The following is a 23,226-nucleotide window of genomic DNA, read 5'->3' as shown; positions in this document are numbered from 1 at the left end:
CACACCTCAAAGAAGTGCAGGAAAGGGCAACTAAAGTGATCAAGGGACTGGCACAACTCTGTGAAGAAAGTTACAAAGTTTTGTAGTTTGCAGTAGAGATGATTAAGAGTAGACATGATGGACATACATAAAATGACGTGGAGAAAACAGATAGGGAGAAGCTAATTCTGGAAGCTGGGATCATCTGCTGATCTGAATGATGGGAAGAATAGACAAAAGGAACTATTTCCCCCCACACAGGACATGGTTAAACAATAAGATTCAACAGAAGAGGTAGTGAAGGATTGCAAACTTGGATGGCTTTAAAGGGAGCTCAAAAATTCAACATCAGGGCCAATGATAGCAATGATGGTTTCATTGCTGGCTACTAGTTTTGATAGATGCATACTCTCTCCAGTACCAGATGCAGTTTATCTTTTTATATCATTTTCAGGAAATCACATACAGTTGCATACAGTAAGTACTCATGCCCTATTTGTGAATCTCCCATAGGCAACTGGTTCACCACTGTGTGAACAAAATACCAGACTAGGTAGGCCTTTGGTCTTATTCAGCAATACTCTTCTTACATTATATTTCCATGGAGTGGGAGTGGCAAAGGCTGGTCTTACAGACGTAATGTCATTCTCAGCCAAGTGATAGATGAGTGGTTGGCAAAGCTTGGTGAACATTTTGTCCCTGACCTGCCATCCCCATCCAATCTGCCACCTCTTACTTAGCTGGATGAGAGAGCCAAGGGGCTGGCATATGCCATATGCAGTCTTCCCTCCAATGTGTGGAAATCTGACCACTATTAACCTGAATGGGGCATGTACCCACGGCATGCTCCCCATGTGCATGTGCTCCATTCACGCCTATGGGGCTTGAATATAAGCAAAATTTCGAACTTGCAGAGGGATCTGGAATTTAACCCCCATGAGTTCAAAGGGGTGTCTGTATACTCAAGTATAAGTATACCTCATGTATACATTGAGGGCAGGTTTTGAGGCCAAAATTATGGATTTTGATATGACTTGTGGATAAGTTGAGGGTAAAACCTAGGGACATGCAACAAAGGATCTAAAGGATGAAGGAAAGGAAAACAGTGCCAAAGAACTCACACCATTCCAGCAGGCATAACAATGCTGGATGGATCAGAGAGTAGAGGAGAGCCAGTATTTCCAGGACAGATTATACTCTTGCCTTTCATCTGGGGATGCTTCCTTTTTTAAACAAGAGTAAAAGTACAGTACTTATATTGACCTATGGATAAGTCAACTCAGGTTTTTTTTGGTCAATTTTTTGACTAAACTTTCTAGACTTATATATGAGTATATACAGTCTATAAATCTGTACTATAAGTAAATGATGTGTGTTTTTGTGTATGTGTATGGAGGGGGGAGGAAACAGTGGTAGGCCCCAAGTGTGTTCCTCTGCTTTAGACAACAGATGATCATTTCAAAAACAGTAATAAGTGCAGCATCCGTGCTGCTGCCCTTGTTCAGTATGTTGTGACTATTTTGCTAGTCTTCTTGGAATAGGATTCATCTTTGTTAACGCACACAGACACACACACACAAAACTGGACAGATCTGGAAAAGTCTCTGGGCATAATGACATAAGCTAAATTATTTGATGTTGGAGCACACTGCTTCCATAAATAGACCTATTTCAGAGAGGAGAGGAAAAAAATAATATAGATGATGTTTCACAAGACAAGGCACAGCAAATGAGTTTTGCAGCTGCACTATCTAAAAGCGTTCAATGCAAACACTACAGTTTGGCAAATAGATGGTAGAGATAAAAGAAGGAGCAGATGGCCAATGGATCCTTGTGTATCTTGAGCCATAAGGCTTAGCTATATGGCACATTGTAGTGACCCTTTACCTGCCTGGAACCAGAAGAAGTAACTTAATTTGTTTGACTTTTCTTCCCATGTTGTTGTCTAAAGCTTATACTCTGATTCAGTTTAATATGAGCAACAGTTGCTGTCTGTAGTATTGTTTCTGGGGTAATACGAGGGGAGAGGTTGTGTTGCACTTTCACCTATAGTTTCATGCCATTGTAGCAGGTGTGACTGCACAATTTTCAGGTGAGCAACCAGGGCTGATCTAGGGAGCACTTTTCTTGAATGCATTCAACAACAATTGGGTTAAAAAAGGGGGGATAGTGGAAGCGGTGGATGACTCAAGAGCTACTTTTAGAAAGTGTTTCATTCAAAATAATCCACAGCTTGATAGATTTTGATTTTGTTAAAAGTAATTTTTGCAGGTGTGTAGCAACAGATGTATTTACAAATGGCATATGCTCATTTTTTTTAAATATACAGGCAAAAACATGTTTTGCAACCTGAAAGTTTCTGACACTAGAGATGTGGGACAAATGGAAAATATAGGTGTGTTGAAATCAAAGGGTGAATTTCATCCTGTCAGGCTTTGGGGCAACTATGGAAAGTGAGATTAGTTTGTATTCTTTTTGTTTGTTACATTTACTTTGTTGTTTGCCATTTATTTATTTATGGACTTATGGATTTCTTTATTTACATATTGAAAGGAAACACAATTTTCATTTCCATTTCCCTCTGAAATATTACTCCAAGCTGATGTTTTCACAATATGTTGTGAGGAACCTTGAGTTTCTTTGGAACCAAGTCCTTTATCAAGAAAATGAATCATGATGGAGAAGCTTTCATAGAGACCCATCATTACTGAAGAGGGCAGCAATGTAGTTCAATGGTAGCGCAAGTGGCATTGCCTGTTAAATGGACCAAGAAGCAAATAATGGGAATGAAGTACAGCATGGTGTAGTGGTTTGAATGTTGGGCTAAGACTATGGGAAACTATAGTTTGAGTCCCTTCTCAGCCATGTAACTCCTTTGGGTGACCTTGGGCAAGTCACATACTCTCAGCCTTAGAGGAAGACAATGGCAAACCTCTTCTGAATAAATCTCACCAAGAACCCCCTTTGAGAGCATTCTCATAAGTCAGTGTTGGCACTTGCAGGGCGCCTTTTTATTGTGGTGTGTCTATGTGTGCATGTTTGTGCTTTATTTTTTTACATTTTGTATGCTTTTAAATGCTTTTATACTGTTTATAAAGGATTACTTTAAACGTGTTGATCTTTAATTGAGTTTAAATTTTATTGTTAGGTGATTCTTTTTGTGAGTCTTCTTGGGTCCCTTCTTGGAGGAAGGCGACATATACATGAACTGGATAAATGAAACAAATAATAAAATAGAGTTGATTCAGTGAATCATTTGCTGAGTGGTGAGTCAATATGTCAGTAAATTCAATTGATTCAATGCTTCTTCTCTAATCAAAACTAATAGGAGTTAAGCCCATGTGAAATTATTATACGTGTGGAATTCTGTTTCTGCCACCATGAACTGAATGTATCTTCTATACAATGTTTGAAAGTGGTAGAGGTGCATATGTAAGGAACATCATACATGTTTATGACATCAGCAGGACTCCAGACATAAAACACCAAAGAACATCATTTTTAGCCATTTATTTTTTCTTCCTGCCCCAATGCTGAAAAACTAGGATTTCACCTTTGTTCCATGCCTGAATTCTTCTTTTTTCCTGCCCTGAGATGTAAGGTAACTGCAAGATCCCCATGTATCCTAACCAAGGGCCCAAGCAGACAGGCTAAAAGGTATGAGGTTTAAATGATGCATGCATCCTAAGAGGCCGGAAGCTGCGCCAAAGCCATGCTCCACTCCTAAGGACCGGAACATAGTTTTGGTGCAGCTTCTGACCTCTTAAGATGTGTGTGTCATTTAAATAGCATACCTCCAAAGTGACCCGAAGCAGCTTTATTTTGGCCTGTCTATTTAGGCCCCAAGATGACAACTTTTCTATGTTAAGCTAATTTACTGGTGGGGAGGACTTATACGTGTCTTGTAAACAAGCCATCTGGAACCCTGTGTGCTTGGTAACTAGGAGTTGGTAACTAGGGATTGCTGATGCCTTTGAAAAGGAAGAGCATCAGCTGCAGGTAGTTGACTTTGTTAAATCAAGAAGCTACATAAATACACTGAGTGGAATGCCACTGTGTGTGGTTGTTACTGTAAGGACTCCTAAAGGTTTCTGTATAATAGAGAAATTAGATATCAGATCACACGCTGCCTGTGGGCAAACAGCAGATGTGTATGGATAGCAGCTCCAAACTATTCCAGTGCCTACTGTTCTGTATGACAGCTATGATATTATCTACACACATCTTTTGACTGGGTGTGTTTAATACAATAGTGTTGGTCAGTCTACTTGGGCTGTGGGCAAGTGGTAGTGAAATCCTAAGACTGAGTGCCAGTGCTAGAGGCACACAACCCAAATATTAAGTGCCTAGGAAATACTTTTTGAGAACCCTGCTCAGCTTATTTTGAGGATGTGTTTTCAGATGCATTCAATGAGTTTGCTGCAGTTTTGCTTTCTAGCTTTTGATTTCATTTTTATTAGAATAACATTTACTGCTTTGAATATGCTTGAGGTAGAAAAGCTTGATGCACGTCTGTGAAATCAATCCATCAGTTACCCTTTCCTTTGTTGAAACATAGTGTGCATGTGTATTAAAAGGTGTCCTGCTCTGAAAAGACATTTCTTAGATTGCTTGTTGGCTATCTTTGCGCACACTGTTGCCATTTTAACAACAAAGAGTCTTGTTGTTAAAGACCAACAGGTTTATTTTAATAGGAGCTTTCCTGCATTGCAATTCACTTCTTCAATTGCCTGGAGCACAATATCCAGGTTTCAACTGTATGTGAACATTGTAGGGACTGTGATGTACCCATATATGTGAAACACTGAATGCTTTTGGACAAATATCAGAGATATCAGTGATAAATAGAAGTGCACTACTTCCAGCCTCCAGTTTGTCCATGATAATATGCATTTTTAGCTAACACATTTTCCCCCTCAAACTTTTAAACTTTGAAGCACTTAGTCTCCGTTCTTAGGTCCAAAACACACTGCAGATATAATCCAGTTTGAGACTGCTTTAAGTGCCCTGGCTTAAGGCTAGGGAATTCTGAGAACTATAGTTTTGTGAGACATTTGGCCTTCTTTGTCAGAGAGCCACAATAAACTACAATTCTCACGATTCGCTAGCACTGAGCCAATAAAGTGGTCTCACACTGGATTATATCTGCAGTGTGTTTTGGGCCTTACTTCTCCTTCCTCTCTTCTTCTCCAGCTTAAAACCAATAGTCTGTTCCACAAATGAGGATAGACATATCTGCATGTGTAATGTGAAATGCATTTCACTTCCAAATGTGAGAGGCTTAGTAAACCGAACACTGAAAAAAGAAAGAAGCAGCTGAAATGGGAATCGCTAATGAAAGGAGCCCCTCAAAAGAGGGTCTTTCCTGGGAGGTCAAACACAGAGAAGCAGGTAATCAGTAGCCCAGGCAGAGCTTAGAGCAAGCAACTACAAAATGGGATCTGTTGTAGGCCCCTAATAGAGCCTTATGCAGTTGGCCCTCCTTATCCATGGCACCTGCATCCATGGAGTCAACCAGCCACAGCCTGATATATATATATATATATATATATATATATATATATATATATATATATCAAAAAGCAAATGTTGATTTTACTGTTTTATTTAAGGAACACCATTTTATTCCACCATTGTATATAATGAGACTTGAGCATCCATGGATTTTTGTATCCATGGGGACTGCTGGAACCAAACCCCAGCGGATACCAAAGGCCTGCTGTATGGAACTTTACAGAATCTTCCAGTAGTGGTCCATCACAAAGTAGTTAAATTAGAGGCAAGGCAGGCATGTGGTTCTGCTTTACAACAAAGCCAACAACAATATTTGCAACACTAATTCGCGCTTACACATACGCTACCATTTCCCAGCAATATTCAGCTGATATTAATCAGTTCCCATTCCCTTTCACTGGACATACCTAATCCAATTAGACTCTTCAAAAACCTTGTATAGATAGTGGCACAGTGATTAAATGCCTGTACCACAACCATGGTCACACAAACCACAAGGTTGTGAGTTCAATACCAGCCAGGGGTTCAGGGTTGACTCAGCCTTGCATCTTTCTGTAGGTCGCCAAACTTATGAACTGTTGAATTGTATTTTAGGGGTAGTGGTAACATGTAAGCCTCCCCAGTTGTGTTACACAGAGAGGCAGGATACAAATAAATTATTATTATTACTATTATTAAGTAGCCAGTGTGTTGGGGGCAATTAGCTTACACATTGTAAACCGCTTAGGGGGTGCGTAAGTGTACTGATAAGCGGTATAGAAATGTACTTGCTGTTGCTATAGATAAGCATTAAAGCACCAGTTCTTCTTCCAAAACAGAATGGGATTAGATGGCAGGACAGTGGAGGATCAGTTAGTGACAGTGGTCCACACAACCCCATTGTAGATCACTGAGAATCCTATGCCAGGGGAAATTTATTTTAACTAGTGGTCTTAGCTGGCAGTGGACCAAAATACTCCGCTTGCTTAAGGATCATATTTCTCTTTAGATTTCTGTACGTTCTTTCCAAGTGCCTTGTGCCTCTTAGAAGGAGAGTTGTGAAGAAATGGTGATTAAGTCAGTGCTAATTAATCACTACTGAAATCAGTTAATTCATCTAGACAAAGAAAGATAATTTATTGAGATAGCGTACACTGATTTATCCAGTGCAAATAAGGAGCACTGTTGGGTCAAGTGTATGTGAAGACCCTCAGGAGGTATTTGTCTTCTAAGCAAATAATTGACAAGGCACCTCATCAATAGCAAACAGCGCATACAAAATTCTACTGAGGTTAAAGATGTAAACTTAGCATTGTGATGGAAGAGGTTACCGCCGTTTTAATATTTACTCAGTAACCAACCAGCTTGAGTTCAAACATCTACTAATTCAGGCATGTTCTAGTTATGATGCTTTATAGACATGTTTTCACTATGATCTCTGTGCATTTGGATTTTGCAGTCCAAATTGGTAATACTATACATATATTAGGAGAAAACTAGACACAACTTCTGAGGTTCCTTCTTTTTGGGGATAATGGAATCCTTTTCCAGAAATGACTGAAGTCTAGGTTAGGCCTTTTCACTCTGTACCACCTCTATGGACTTCAGTTTGGTGTATACAGTTGACTTCTCATTTATTCTCACAGTAAGTATTTAAGGTAGCTACTGGCAAGAGTCTGTCCAGTGACCTTTATGGACTGGAATAGAAATTAGCCCTAGTTTGAAACCCTGTTAACCAACACTGTTAGCTAACAGTCTCCAACCATGAGACCCCAACCATGGGACAGACCCTATACTGTTCAGCTAGTACATATATATCACTATTTTATACAATAGTGAAGACATTTCTCATAAACTATGGGGATTCAAGGAATGTATGGATACCAAAGCAAGAAAATAAAGCAGAAGCAAAGAAGAAAGTGTGGTATAAATTTTGGGGGAAATCTTGCAGATCTACATGGAAATGACCAGGGATGCAACTGTGAAAAGCAAAATCATGAAAAGAAGTGGATCTTGTTTTCATAAGCAAAGCATGTAGTAAAGGAAGTAGAGGAGAGTATAAGCAGCAAATAAACCTATACACATGAGGGAGCTATGGACTGATAAAGGCTCAGATGTGGCAACAAAGATGATCTGTTAATCACTACTCATATCCAAAAGTTATGCAAGGCTTCCCGAGGAATGCTAAATGTTATTCCCAAAGCATTTGTGCCATGATGTTTTTCAGCTTTTAAAGGAGGAGTGACATACTTGTGTGTGTATTTGTGTGCAGAATCATCCACAAACTTCTCATTTTAAATCTGCCTCTTTATCAAAAAGACAAAAAATTGATATACGGGTATCTTTTAATTTTATCCTCAAAACAAGCTTGTGAGAGTAGTTATGCTGAGACACTGTGATGTGTCCATGTGAGCATCATGGGTGAGGAGGGAAAAGAATCCATGTTTCTTGGTAAATCCAACACTGAGCCACACTGTGTAAATAATCCATCAAGTAGCAGAAAAGAAATTGCCACTCAGTTCTTTATAGTGGCCCAGGCCACTTGTTTAACTTGCCATTTTGTTGTTGTGTGCCTTCAAGTGATTTCTGACTTATGGTGACCATAAGGTGAACCTATCACATGGTTTTCTTGGCAAATTTCTTCAGAGGGGGGTTTCCATTGCCATCCTCTGAAGCTGAGAGAGTATAATTTGTTCATCGTCACCCAGTGGGTTTCCATGGCTCAGTGGGTATTTGAACCCTGGTCTCCAGAGTCCAAATCCAGCACTCAAACCATTATGCCATGCTGCCTCTCCAGCTTGCCAAAGATATTGGTTATTAATTCCCTATTCAAGGTACAATGTTGGGATTTGTTTAGAACAGGGATGGGCATGTGTGTCCCTCCAGATGTTTTTGGACTATTAATCCCATCATCGCTCACCATTAGCTATGCTAAGTAGGGACGTTGGGAATTGGAGTCCAGAAACATCTAGAGGACCATAGATTCCCCAATTTTTGATTTAGGATTTTGGATACCAAGTGACAGTACATTTTGGGCCTAGATGTAAGATTATTCTGTCAAGGGAACTTGTTCTGGCAGCATTGTTCTGGTGGGTGAATGATTATGGGTCTCCTTTTAAATGTCCAACTCCTTCAGCCCTTGGCACCATAGCCATTGGTAAGGGATGATGGGAGTTCAACAACATCTCACAGGCCACAGTTTCCCAATCTTGGTGCATACAATATAGATTGGTCTAGCATGCAATTAGTTTCTGGCAATTTTGTGCAATTTGAACATGGCTGCAATTTGTGATATGACAGAGTAAGCTTGAGGAAGGATCATTTTAGCCTAACTCTAACATCAAATACTCTGTGTGCATTTGTGAAGAATATTACCACATGAAAATGTTTCAAAAAATAATGTTTCTCTACACTGAAAGATACCAGCTGTTCGACATTCTGCTTCTATCTTGAGCCCTTTTATGGTTCTGCTGATGGAGAAGTAATTTTGGGCATTGGCTTTACTTTAGTAGCTTTTAAAATAAACAACCATTTTCCTCTCTCCTAGTTATTGAATCAATTACATGCCTTGTACTGAAAATATTTAGCCGTCGCCAAAATACTAAACAGACTGTTAAGCAGTTTCAATTCACATTTTGTTTTGTGTGTGTTTTAAATTCAGTAGTATGTCTTTCAATTATAACTGCACTAAAACTGTTCACCTCATCCGGTGTGTGAGTATGCATATGTACGTACGTACACACACACACACACACACACACACACACACTAATTCAGGCATCAATGCTGTGTTTTTAAGGCAAAGCTTTTCCAGTGCTATATTGTAGCAGTTTGTGAGAAGGATGTGTACTTATTCATTTCTCCAAAAAGAGGGTAGCTCACACATTTTCCAGAAATGGGAATCCAAAAGGGATCCCCCACCAGTCTGCTTCTGCTTTTCATACCTAACTCTTTTTTCATTTTTGTATCCCAGTTGCTTTGGGAGGCTTCCTGAGACATTTTGTTTTAATTTTTAAAAAACCTAATTTGCTGCAACTCAGGGCAGAGAAGTTGCTTGTAACTTGTACGGTGTGAGTGTTCACCTTGAGTTTCCTCTTCAACTGATGCCAGTACGATATTTGCAGATAAGAACAGAAGAAGGGACTTGCTGGATGGGATCAAAGCCCTACTCTGTTCATCATTCTATCCTCACAGCAGCCAAACAAATGCCTAAGGGAAGCCTGCAAGCAGGCCTGAAGGGCCAGGGTTCTATTGTGGGAAATTGTTCATGGAAGGGACCATGTTGAGAGCATTTTGACAGTCTCCATCCTCATGCATGTTGGAAAATGGCAGCAGTGATGGAAAACAATGGCAGTGGTGATGGAAGGAGCGATGATGGCAGCTGTGATGGAAGGAGGTTTAAGCAACCTGTTTCATGAAGGCCTAGGATCGAGGTTCTTCAAAGCCAAGGCACTATGAGAAGAGTAGCTTAGAAAATGACCTCCACACAGGGAGTTTTCCAAGCTGTCCCTCCTTGGAGGACACCCTGAAGCCAAGCATTCATGAAAAAGGCAGTTGATGTTGGTTGCCTTCTCTTCCTCCTCCTCCGTCACGACCCTGACCACCCCTTTGCGGGTGTCCTCCTTCTCCTCTAGCCATCATCAACATCATCTCATTTGTATGCTGTCTTTTCTCAAAAGTTAGACCTAAGACAGCTCCCAGACAGTCAGTAAACAAACAAACAAACAAAACCACCTTTACAATGAAATAAAATAAATCCCTCCTTTTTTCCTTCCGTATTAAAACTGGGAGACAGTGGAACAGCCAAGATTCAGCCCCAATTGTCCTGTATGTGAATTGCACAGCTTATTTGTGACAACTAGCTATGACTGGGTCATGATGGGGAGAGGAGATGCAGTCATTGTCTCCAATAACTAATATTGTAATTTTTTAAAACAAAAAATGTTGTCAGCAGGTTTTGACACTTGGCAGAGTGACATGACTGTCCTGATATAGATGGAGATGTATTCATCCCTAGTACTAAACTCAGTTTGGCATTTTAGAGCTTTTTATTTGGGTAGTTTTGAAAAACCTCCTCTGTAAATAGAGGTGGGCCAGAACCTCCCTTTGGCCCTGGAAACCCACTTCTCTTGAGTAAGTCACACTCTCTTGGCCTCAGAAGATAACAAGGGCAAACCCCTCTGAACCAGTTCTACCAAGAAAACTGAGTGATTGGTTTGGCTTTGGGTCACTGGAAGTCAGGACTGACTATATCAAACTATTAAGCTGTTTTGAAATAGTTGTAGACTTTTGTTTTATCATTCCACCACCACCAGATGGTAGGAACTAAACATCTTAAGAAATAAACGCACAAATAAAATATAAATACTGGTTTGAGTGGTAAGCAAAACAGTTGGAATGATCCAGAATTTTGAGAAGTCTTTTAGAATCCTTACTTTTGAAGCAAAATGAGACATGGTTACTCTGGCGTCTGGTTTTCATGTGCTTGATGACGAGATTGTTTTTAAGATAATGAAATGGAAATGGAAATGGAAATATATGCCAAGGTAGCAACTGAAAATTTTCAGTAACCCTTGTGATGTGATGCTAATTAAATTGTGCTGTGCACATTCCTTCCCCCTTTCCCTTTCCACCTTGATCAAGTTAAGTAACTTCTTCTGTGTTGAATAAATTCTGAGTAGATGCTTTAAAGCAATTAAAATAATAGAACTAAGACATCCTGCTGTTGGAAATAGTTTCTTTGCAGTTTTCTTTAAGAACAACAACAGATTTATTAATGTCATTGTTATTATTATTAATTTGCTAGATGTAGTATTGCTTTGCTATAAGCCTGTATAAATGAACACATCCCATGCTTCACAGTGTAAATCAGATATTCTGTAATATGTTACATTTAGAGGCTTTTCAGACAGCCCCAAAGGGGTGGCATGGAGCCGTCCCTGTTTCAGCCAGATCAGGACTATGGCAACCGCATGCCATAGTCCTAATCTTACTTTTCTAGGGCTCAAAAAGGAGCCACAAAAAGTGGTTCCTTTTTTATACAAATGTGTTATTTGGGCCCGATTTAAATGGCCTTTGCAGTGCCCCCGTCACTTGCTAGGGGTTGGCCAAGGACACAGCGTCCATACCAGCTTCAACCCTAGCACATGATGGGGGCGTAATCATGGTGGCCTCCTGCCTTGTTTATGTCACACATGTGCGCCACCTCCAAAAAGAGCTTCGTGCGTATGACACCCTTGCGCCTCTGCAGAGCATTTGTGGTGTCCTTTCAGCGGCGCTGGAAGGAGCTCCAAAATGGAGCTCCTTTTGCCGCTTGTATTGCTGGCACGGCCAGCAATACAGAAGAGAAAGGGGCCAAGTGTCCTCTTTCTCTCTTTCCCTGCTGCTGAGTCCTAGAACAGATAAAGCCTGAGCTTTCCCTGGAAGCCAAGATGATTAACTTAAGACTGTCATACTTAACTCAGTGTTTCAACTCACTAAATTGGGAGATTATCATAGAAATATGGTTAGTGTCGTTGTTTTAAAACTGGCATAGTATACCCTCTACAGCCAGTTTCTGTGAGTAACCTGGCGTCCGCATATTGAACTTGCTTTAGTTTCTTTGCACTCTTCAAATACATCTCTACATCAAGCACCAGTCAGTAGGCCTATCTGGATGTCACTAAGCACTAGGTGTGAATCATTGTGGCTAATTCTGGAATATTAAGTTTCATAACTATCTCCTCATCTGGCTCTAGTTGTTTGAGATTTATACAATGGTATTATAAAAATACCATTTGAGATGTGGTGCTGGAGAAGTGTACTGAGGATGCTGTACTGCAAAAAGACAAACAAATGGATCCTTGATCAGATCAGGTCTGAAATCTTCCTGAAAGGCAGGATTACAAAACTGAGGCTGTCATACTCTGGCCACATCATGAGAAGGCATGATCCCCTAGAAAAGCCAATAACACTATGAAAGGTGGAGGGCAGCAGAAAGAGAGAATGAAGGCATGCCAGATGGATTGACTCAATTAGGGAGGACATGAGCCTGAATTTACAGGACATAAACAGAGCAGTGGAAAACAGGGTTTGTTTAAGATGTCTCATCTACAGGGTTGCTAGATGTCAGGACCAACTCGAGGGAAGTTAACATACATATGCACACATACACCTTATAAAAATAAGCTGAGTAGAATTGCAGCAGGTTGGTATTGCAGGTTGTTCCTGTGCCATTTGGGCTCCTTGTAAAAATGTGTATCATATTGTTCTGATTCCTGTGGTATTTGCAAACCAGGCAAGGGCTGTTTGTGTGTGTGTGACTTTTAAGTCATCTGTGAATTTCATAGGGTGTTCTTAATCAAGGGGTACTCAGAGGTGGTTTTCTTAGGGCCTTCCTTTGAAATACAACCTACAACACCTGATATTTGTTGGTGGTCTACCATCCAAATACTAACCAGAGCTGACCCTGCTTAGCTTCCATGGTCAGACACGATCTGGTGCCTTTAAGTATTTCATTCAAGAGTTTGAATTTTTGTATGTATTGATATTGCATGGTGGAATAACTACCTCTTCTTCTGCCCTTCAGTTCTATTTTAAAGAGTACCGTTAGCTTTTCTCTTGAACATAATTCCTTATTGGCTGTCAGTCAAAGCCAAATCATTTGGTCAGTAGTAGGAAACGGGCAATTAATCATAAGGCTATATGCTGCTTGCTGCAGTTGTTAGGATTATGCCTAATGTTGATGGTGCAATAATCTTGTATGTATAATTGAGTCTGCTTCTGTTACTTTGATATCGTTGACAATCTGTTATGTGCTATTTGTATCTTTTGATGTTAAGGCCTACGGCTTAACCAATTAACAGGATCATTCATTCAACATGGCAATTACAGGCAAGAGTCACCTATTTGCAAAACTGGATCAAGCTGCCGAGTTGGAAATGTTGCTGGGGGCACATAGTTCAACCAAGTTTTTCATTATCCTTTCCGCACGTTGGAGAACTCCAAACTTTTTAAAATAAATGAACCATCTAGTCTTTCAAATATTTTCCCCAGGATTCTAGCAAACCTCTTTAGGGTCAATTCACATATAAAGCTTTTTTTAAAAAATGGAATAAATGTGTGCTTTGCTTCTCTGCTGTTAATATTTTCATTTAGTCTGTGCTGGAATCACTTATAACTAAGGAGGAACCTCATTCTTCGGCATTATTTGAGCAATACAATATTGAGGAGTGATTAAATCATACATAGGAGCTTAGTGCACAGCAAATAAAGCAACTTACCACTCCTGATTTGAACCCAAATTTGGGCTGTCCCCTGGTTTTATCGCATGGCCACCATCCGGGTACAGCTGACTTTGAAATATGGCTGCTGAAGTGAGTTCAGGGACCAGTATTGGAGCTGGGCTGTACCCGGATGGCGGTTTTTGGGGCAAAAGCCATGCGATAAAACCAGGGGGCAGCCCGAACCTGGCTTCAAATTGGGAATGGTAAGTCACTTTATTTTGCTGTACACTAAGCTCCCTAGTTATCTTCCTAAAATGTCCTGCTTTAAGGAGTGTGTCATAAACCCACAGCTTGGAAAAAAGTTACTTTTTGAACTACAGCTGCTGGAATTGCCAGTCCAGTGGCCATGCTGGCCACAATATCTGGGAGCTGTAGTCTGTGAAATTACATTTTTCAAGCTTTGCTTATACCGAGTTGGACTGTAGCTCCTTCTACCACCATTCCAAGCAGAATTCAGGATTGTGGGATATAGAATTTAAAGAGCCAAGGTGTTTTTAGCAGTATAATTGAATGAGGGGTGATGGTGTAGTTTATGTTGCTGTTATTGTTAAACAGTTGGAAGTCAGAAAACTTCCAGAAGTCTTATCAGTAGATTCATGCCTGTCTTCTGTCCTCTCATGGTCTATTTTGTCTAGGAGTTTCAGTTTTTCCAGTTAGCAGCTCTCTATTTTAACCGAGACAGTCCCTCTCACCTGGATTTAACCTGGTACTGGTTCTGTTCTGCACACAACATGTGTAGTCTCAGTAGCACATGGGCTTATATTTGTGGAGAGGCATTTTTTTATTAACCAAGATTCCTCTTGATAAACTGTAGGATTTACCTATTCTTGATTCATAGACACATTTGTGCACATCTCTCAGTGGCTTCCAGCTGAATGTGTGAATGGCCTCAATTAAAAAATAATTCCATTTAGTGAGACTCCAGGTGACTTTGAAGAGCTCTCTGTCACATCTGACAAACAGATGCATAGGCACACCTGGAGGTATTTGGAGATGATGCTTTTATATTAATATCTGCAGATTAGGGGGAAACTAGTTTTGTATACATGTGGGTTTAAGCCTTTTAAAAAACAACACCTGTCCCATTTTCTGTGCCACGGTTTGATAATAGTATCAACCCATACAGGATCTGTAAGGATCTCCAGATAAATTTGTGGAAATAACTCCAGTCTCAACTGGCAATGATGGTTATGGACTTGGTACGCCCCAGTAGGTCATCTAAAGCTGTAATGAAGCCAGTGCTTTCCACTGCGTGGTCTGGGTGCACTTTATTACAAGTTTGCTTCCTCCCATATAAACTGCTTCATACACTCAGGTCCTCTTGGGGACTTTTTCTTCAGCCACTCTTAGATTGTGGAACAACCTGCTTGAAGAGATTCGACAGCTGAATACATTGTCCAAATTTAAGACAGCATTAGAGATTGGTCTCTTCTGGCAGGCCTATCCAGATGACTTTTAAATTGTGATTTTTGAACTATGGAGTTATTGTTTTAATGTGTATTGGTTTTATTTGTTCTTGTAAATTAATATGTGCTTTTAACTAATGTGTGTTTTTCACTGATGTGTGCTGCATGTTGTAATAGCAATAGCATTTACATTTCTATTCTGCTTCATAGTGAACTAAGCACTCTCTAAGCGGTTGACAGTCTATAAGCCAATTGCCCCTAACAAACTGGGTACTCATTTTACCGACCTACGAAAGGATGGATATCAGAGTCAACCTGGAGCCCTCTGCAGTTGAACTCACAACGTTTTGGCTGCAGTATCGGCATTTAACTACTGTGCCACCAAGGCTCCCTGGTATGCCAATTTGCTGTTATTCCCTGTTTGGGTGAATAATAATAATAATAATAATAATAATAATAATAATAATAATAATAGTGACAGTAATACTAATTATTTGTCCAGGGGTAATTTTGTGCTAGTGTTATATTTGTATTCCCAAGAGTTTTGGATCTGGAATAACCCATCTCCTTTCCTGTTTTACCCAGTCTCTCTCTATCTCTATCTCTCTCTATCTCTTTTGTCATGTATCTTATCCAGCAGAGCAGTCTACTGTGAGATTGTTCTGTTGGCATGCCTCTCAGATTAGCTAGCAGAAGAAGGTTTTGCCAGCAGAAGAGCTTTCTGTTGTCAGAAGAGGCTTGTGTCTAATCCTAATCCCCTAGAGGCATACATGTTTGAGTTAGGATTGCCCTGTAAAGTGGCATATTTACTCTCCCTTTCAACCAGACGTTGGACAATGGAACTTTAGTCTGAATAGTGGGCATATGGTGGTTGTTTTTCATGGAGCACATTCCGATCACACCATTCCTCCAGAGAGCTGAGAGTAAGGCTATTTCCTCTAATAATGCTGTGAAATTGGTTAGAGCCTTCATTGACTTCATGGTGAAATGTGGATTTGAACCTGCATCTCCTTTATCTGTGCTTATCCCTTTAAACCAGGAATAGACAGCTTGGTTTCCTCCATATTTTTAGACTGCAGGGCCCATACGTCTCAGCCATAGCATAGCAAGCGGTCAGGCATGTTGACCATGGTAGTCTAAAATATATGGAGGCTACCAGGTAAGCCTTCTCTAAACAGTGTACTACATATAAATTACAGAGTGTACAAACCAGAATTTTATGAAGCAAGCCATCTGGGGAATGTATACCAGGTGTTGAAAAGAGAAGCTTGTTAATAGTAGATGTTTGCATAAAAGGAATTCTGCTTATTTCTGAACTAAGTACCTAATTCAGTAACTGGAGTATATTTGCAGAGTAGCTGAATTGGGCATATTATTCGATGATAGGGCCTGTTTTATATTTCTGTTTTTACATTGTACTCATTCCCTTCTTCCCCCAGCCGCCTTTTATGTCTTCGGTTTTAGCTGGGTAGAAAAAACTAGTCTAGGGGGCTTGCAGTCCTTTTTAATTTGGAAACCATCAACAGTTTATGACTTAGGCTTTTTAATTACTCTTTTGTGCAGTAATCACATTGTTTAAATAAATAGCTTCATTCCATACTGACGTTTTTCACAGGTCTATATATGTATTAATTGTGGGTTTATTATATGCTGATCTTCAACTGGCAAAGTTTTTTTTAAAGTAAAATGTTTTTCATTAAGGTCTTAGTACTTTGGACAATACAATCTTCCTTTTAAAAAACCTTTTACACGTCTCAAGAAAGACGACAACCATGTCACGTGAAGGAACAGATTCTAGTTTCATAGATGGATTTTAAAAGATCTTTTGTGGTTGCAGTTTCTTACCACAACGTGAGGAATGACTATTTGCTTTGCATTGTTGCATGTAATTAGAAGTTCTATTACTCTTGTTGCGGAAACTTCAACTCATTTTATAACTTCTGGCGGAGAGACCTGCTCACTTTGTGGGGTTGTGATTACAGAATGCTTCGAGGCTTGAGTTGGCATGTTTTAAATGGCTAAATATAATGTTAATGTTCATTTGCAATATATCTTTATGTGAACGTGAAGCGTTTGAGAGATTGTGGGTGCATAAGGAGAGAGAGGGAGAATTACCTCTTAAAAACAGAGGCATAACTTCAATTGTTAGCCAAAGGAAACTTGGTAAGTCAACACTTATTTAGCTTCATTGATTATTGGCTTCCTTTCTAGTTACGCTATATAAGTATAAACAGAGCTTTTTCCTAAGATAATATTGCTACCTCCCACAGGAAGCTTTTTAAAAAAAAAGAATGGCTCAGAACGGAGGGTTGTTCTGTGATGACTTTTGTATTGGAGCTAAATCAGAGAGAGATGATTCTGAAGGTTGGGCAAATATCTAATTGGTTTGCATCATGAAATTAAGGACGATTTATCAAGACAAATAAGGCAGCCATAGAGGTCAGAGAAAATGAGTTTCTTTAGAGTTACATAACAACTATGTCATATAATTTTAAATACATGACTCTTGCAACTGAGACGGAGATGAGCCTGTAAAGATACATGAGAGGTGGGCCCAAATTTTGGGGCATAATGTCTATATGGATGTACAGAAAAAAATGTGATCCAAGGTATAAAACTACTTTGTATTGTATTCAAAAGAAAACCTATCTAAATTATATTCAAACCTCAAAAGATGTTAAAATGGCCTAGAATGTTTCAAATAGTGTTGGGGATGTCAAGATAAGGAGGTCAGATGTAATGGGCTTGTACCAGGTAAAAGTTATTGGATTAAGATTCCTATGTTAATGCAAAGGACAAAAAAAAAAAAAGCTAGTTTTGTAATGTACCTGACATGTTTTCACTGGACATTAGGGATGAAGAACTGGATAGTAAAGGTGGATTTACACAAACAGCAAGGGTATTGTTTTGCCCAATTTTGGTGATGGAAGCATGGATTGTTCAGGTTGCTGAGTTGCCAAATGGCCAAATCAATGTCGTTTTCTAAGGAAAAACTGATTGTAGATTTTTTTTTTTGAAAGATTAGAACCATTGATGGATTTTATGAACAATAAGAAATTTAACAATGTTGATAATCACTGGCTGATATTATGAATAATTTTAGTGGGACATTTAGTTGGATCTGTAATATAGAATAATTTTCCTTTTTTTCTTTTCCTTTGATTGCAGTTAGGATTGCAGGGGTTTGCATGACTTTTCTTTCTTTTCTTTTCTTTCTGTCTCTCTTTCTTTTCTTTTTCCTTTTCTGTTTTTTTTCTTTCTTTCTCCCCTCCCCTCAGTTCTTTCTTTTTATTTAGATTGTAAAATAGATTGTGTTAAAATTAATTTTAAAAAGTCAAGATAAATGGTTTAATTATTGTTGACAGTAACTAGCTGTCTTAATTAATTTCCCAAAGAGTTGCTGTGTGGTGCCTTCAAGTCATTTCTGACTAAGGCAAAACTAGCATGGGTTTTCTTGGCAAGAGTTGTTCAGAGGAGGTTTGCCATTGCTGCCTTCTGAGGCTGAGAGAGGTGATTTGCCCAAGGCCACTCAGTGGGTTGCCATCTAGTCCTTAAACCACTATCCACCCTGGATCTCGTGTATAATATACGAAGGGCTAACATCATCACTTATGTGGGTGTACCCATATGTCTATACTTACATTAACAGCTGTGGGGATAGTCTAAATAGTAGAGGAGGAACATAACATGACTTAAGCCTTAGACATGCAGCGTCTATGTTGTTATTGGTGTTTGTTGTGAGTGTTTAAGCAATTAAAAGTGGATAGGAAGAGAAGTCTTGGAGGCCTTGTAGCATTACTTTGTTCCCATAAAAAAACTAATATAAGTAATTGTTTTAGTTGCTTTGAGAAACAAAAGAAAAACATTATTGCAACTATGACTATTTTGGTCCTCAGAGAAAAGTCCTCTGTAAAGATAATTCCTTGAATGAATCTCTCACCCTTTCATCTCTTTTCTTCAGTGTGTTGTTTTCCATTGCCTTTTCATCTGTATTTGGTCATGTAACATGTTACTTATGGCCGTAGAGCATTCCCACTCTTGGTTTAAATTCTCTTTGATTTCGTCAGATCTTGTTTAAGAGGTCTCTTGTTCTTACCTTTCATTGTCATGATCTGTTTCTCTGCACGATGATTTGCAGTAGTTCTCCCTGTCCCTGCGCATAAGCTGCTAAACAGTTGTATTATGGGTTCTAATTCTGTTACTGTCACCTTTTACCTCTGCTTCTGTCTGTCCTTAAATGGTTTTAAAGAGTTTCATTCATTATCCATCGAAGCTTCTCTTTCTTTTTGGCTGGAGATAATGTCTTTTTTGCTCCTCTGGCTCATCCTAGCAAGGATGAAAGATATAGTTATCGAAGAGCAGAATTGTGTTCAGATGGTAGACTCAAAGTAGCAGTGACACTCTCTCAGCTTCAGGGGAAGGCATGGCAAACCTCCTCTGAACAAATCTTGCCAAGAAAACCCCAATTATAGGGTTGTCTTAGGTCGCCATACATCAGAACCAATTGAAGGCATACAACATACACAGACACACCCTGACACTTGGTTGTGGTCTTCTCCAGTCTGGCTAGCTGGATGAAAGTGGCCACAGGACTATGGAGCTGAAAGGCAGGAATCTTTCACCTTCTCACCTGCCTAGCAACAAATGTAAGTGGGAGGCTCCTCTCCCAACATAGATGCTCCAACTGTCCTGGTTTGGGAGTGACAATTAGTCTGATTAATCCTTTGTCTTCCTACTTTTCAGCTGCTTTTAAAATGTTTCATTTCCTCTCTCCTCCTCTCATTTTCCGCTTTTGTCCTCAGCTTACTTCAGTTGCTGCTCAAATGAGTCAAAGAGCAAACGCAGTTGCACAAAACTAACCAAGAGGGGAGACGAGAGGAGACAGATCTTGCCCTTTCTGCAACTCAAGCAAAACCAGACTGCTGCAGTTCTCCTAGCCTATGTATTTTTCTTTTTAATCCTTTCTCATTTTGACTGCATTGCCTTGCTGTCTAACGTGTCTCCATTTCATCTGTGAAATGTTGGAGGCATGAGACATCATGCCATGGGAGAGACAATGTGTCCCCATCCATTTTCAAGTGAGGGCAGTAAGCACCTTTCTTTGAGGCATGAACACTCTCAAAGAGATTTTGCTCAGATCCAATGGGCACTTTCACTGGGTTTGCTGGAAAGGTCCCTCTCTTCTGTAGAAACTCTGCATTCCAAGAGGCATCTGGAGGATGCATCTCAGTCCAGATGCATCTGAGGATGTAGACTGAATCTAGGAAGCTCATACTGCCAACTTCTTTATTTCAGTTAGTCTCAAAGCTGCTACAAGATCTTTCTATATACTGATTCTACGACTAACATGGCTATATCTTCAACTCTGCCTCCAAAGACTGCTCTGGGGGCTGCAAACCTTCTGGAAGAGTTTCAGATTCCATGAATCGGTTGGTAGGAGGAAGAGGGGAAGAATTCAGTGTTGCTGGTGTTTGGGTAAAGACCAGTGACAGAAGTTTACTATCAGTCTCGATGTCTGTAACAGAAAACTGATGCTTGAGGTCACCAGTTTCCCTTTCCTTCCAATTCTTTTTTCCTTGGGTAAGAGAAGGAACTGTAAAACCACCTCTGACAAAACCCCAGGAAACTCCGGGGTCTTGGCGACTTGAAGGCACATACAAACAGAAGATAGTAAACCTGGGGGCAGGGAGAGTTTAATACTGATCTGCTTTGTTCTCATTTTGATCTTACTAGGCTGCTCTGGGAGTCTCTTTCAGCTGAGGAGCAAGTAAAAATGCTTGCCGTAGAAAATAATACATAACTGGGAAAGTTCAGAACCTGTGCCCTCTCTTATTTGTCTCTAGCAATCTGGAAGTCAGAGGTTCTCTTGATAATTCAAATACTTTTTCCATGTTGTCTTTGTTGTTGGAGGTCACCGGGTTAGACTTGAGTCGTGAAACGTTTCCTTGTGCCAGAATTGTGAGGAAAGTGTCAATTCTTGTGACTTTGCCACATCAAAAGTGGTTGTTTTCAGTTCAGGGTTGGTTTGGCACGTTCCTGAGACAGAATACATTTCAAATGAACTTCAAAAGGATATATAAATAGCATTCTTAACTTGGGAAGATTGTCTTGCTGGTTTTCCACATAGTGTATCTCTACGCTGGACAATTATTTGTACCGAATGAAGCGAATTACGGGGTTTTTTTTGTCCTTGTTACACGTTGGTGGAGATGGATTAAGTTTTTGTTTAGCTAAGCATTTTGCTTACGTGCAGAATTTTTATTTTTGTTTATTATCGTTTTATCTATAAAAAACCAGGGAATGAATGATGAATGAATGTAATATATATATATTATACACACACACACACACACAAACCCTATTGAATTTTAACATTTTATTTCAAATGTGGAATGCTGAATTCCTATGAAATGTTAACTAGGTGTAATATTAACAACACAGATATAAACACGTTAGCTTTACTGATAATTTGTAAACTGTTCTTATCTCTTTGATCCATGGGATTAAGGGAGGGCTTTGCAGATGAGGAAGAAACAATCTGATCATTTTTTGAGTTATTATTAAAACTTTATTTCTATAGCGCTGTAATTTACACAGCGCTGTACAAAGTCGGTAAATTAGGAGTAAATAAAAGCCTGCCCAAGGTGTACATTCTAAGATAATAACTATTAAAAGAGGAATGATAAAATTACCATATAGAAAGGAAAAAACGATTAAAAATATCAATATCAAACAAATCCATCACTCAAATGTCAGACAGCCAGAACATTACATCCATATTAGAACCACTCCACTGGTTGTACTTGGTTTCTTGGCAAGACTAAAGTTTTGGTTGATACCTTTAAGCCATACTAGTTTGTGTCCAGGTTACCAGTGGGTTCACTTTCTCCCTTACAATCTACACTGTATGAATTTCGTCCACTGGGAGGCATTTATTGAGTCAGTAAAACTAGGCTGACAACTATTTCCCAGAGGACATTTTTTTTGGCCAGCCCTAAATTACAGAATAGCCTGTGTAGGATATCTATCAACTAGATATGCTTTTGCTTAAAAAACCAGCTTCTTCTGTTAGGCCTAAGCAAATGATTTTAATCAACAGATACATGAAATTGCTTTAATATTCATTGGTGTTATATGTTTTTGGAACTTGTAATATGCATTTAATTTGTTGTTGTTCCTCACCTTGATCTATAGGCAGAGATGGGTAAGAAGAAAATATATTATATTTTATGTGTTTTTGTTGTTGTATGTCTTCAAGTCATTTCTTAATTATGGTGACCCTATTACAGGGTTTTCTTGGCAGGATTTGTTCAGAGAGGGTTTGCCTGTGCCTTCTTCTGGGAGTCAAAGGTCACCCATTGGGTTGCCAAGGTTGAGAAGGGATTCAAACCTTGGTCTGCCAGTGTCTGGCACTCACTATGCCACACTGACTTTATTTATAGGCATGGGCATTTAATTTTGTCTGATGAAATGACACCCATTCTGGTTCAGCCATGGAAACCCCCACTGGGTGACCTTGGGCAAGTCACACTCTCTCGGACTCAGAGGTTGGCAATGGCAAACCCCCTTTGAAAAAACTTGCCAAGAACACCCCATGATAGGTTCACATTAGGGTCACCATAGGTCAGAAATGGACAATATACATTTTGGGAAATAAAGGTCCTAGAATCCTCCAGCTAGCAGTCATGCCATCAAGAGGATTTTGAGAGCTGTAGATCCAAACAGTAACTTTTCCATCTGTTTAAATTAAGGCTTTCTTGTTTATTTAAATTATTTATGTAAAGCTACAGAATTTCGAAACCCTTTGTTGCTGCGATTCCTGGCTCAGAGTACCTGCCCTGATCTTCAAACCAGTATGAATTTCTTGTGTCCATTTCTTGTGTTCGTTGCTCATGAAAACAGGTTGTTGGAGCTTTCAACTGTAGCATGTTTATACTTACACTGTTACTTTTTATTATTAATATTATTATTATTTATTTATTTCCTCCACACCCGTGTATACTTTGGATGATTATGGAAGATCAGCGATTTAGATATTATTATTATTATTATTATTATTATTATTATTATTATTATTATTATTA

The 23,226-nt window shown here is 39.4% G+C and overlaps 1 protein-coding gene across 1 annotated transcript in view; it reads left to right on the top strand.

Annotated features, from left to right (window-relative positions):
* TOX3 (TOX high mobility group box family member 3) overlaps positions 1 to 23,226 on the top strand; it is a 102,980-nt gene that overhangs the window by 5,744 nt on the left and 74,010 nt on the right. The gene's annotated exons all lie outside the window — the stretch shown is intronic.

The sequence above is a fragment of the Sceloporus undulatus genome, chromosome 8 (genome assembly GCF_019175285.1).
Source record: "Sceloporus undulatus isolate JIND9_A2432 ecotype Alabama chromosome 8, SceUnd_v1.1, whole genome shotgun sequence".
NCBI lineage: Eukaryota > Metazoa > Chordata > Lepidosauria > Squamata > Phrynosomatidae > Sceloporus > Sceloporus undulatus.
Note: the sequence above shows the minus strand (reverse complement) of the source record. Positions and strands in the feature narration are given on the sequence as shown.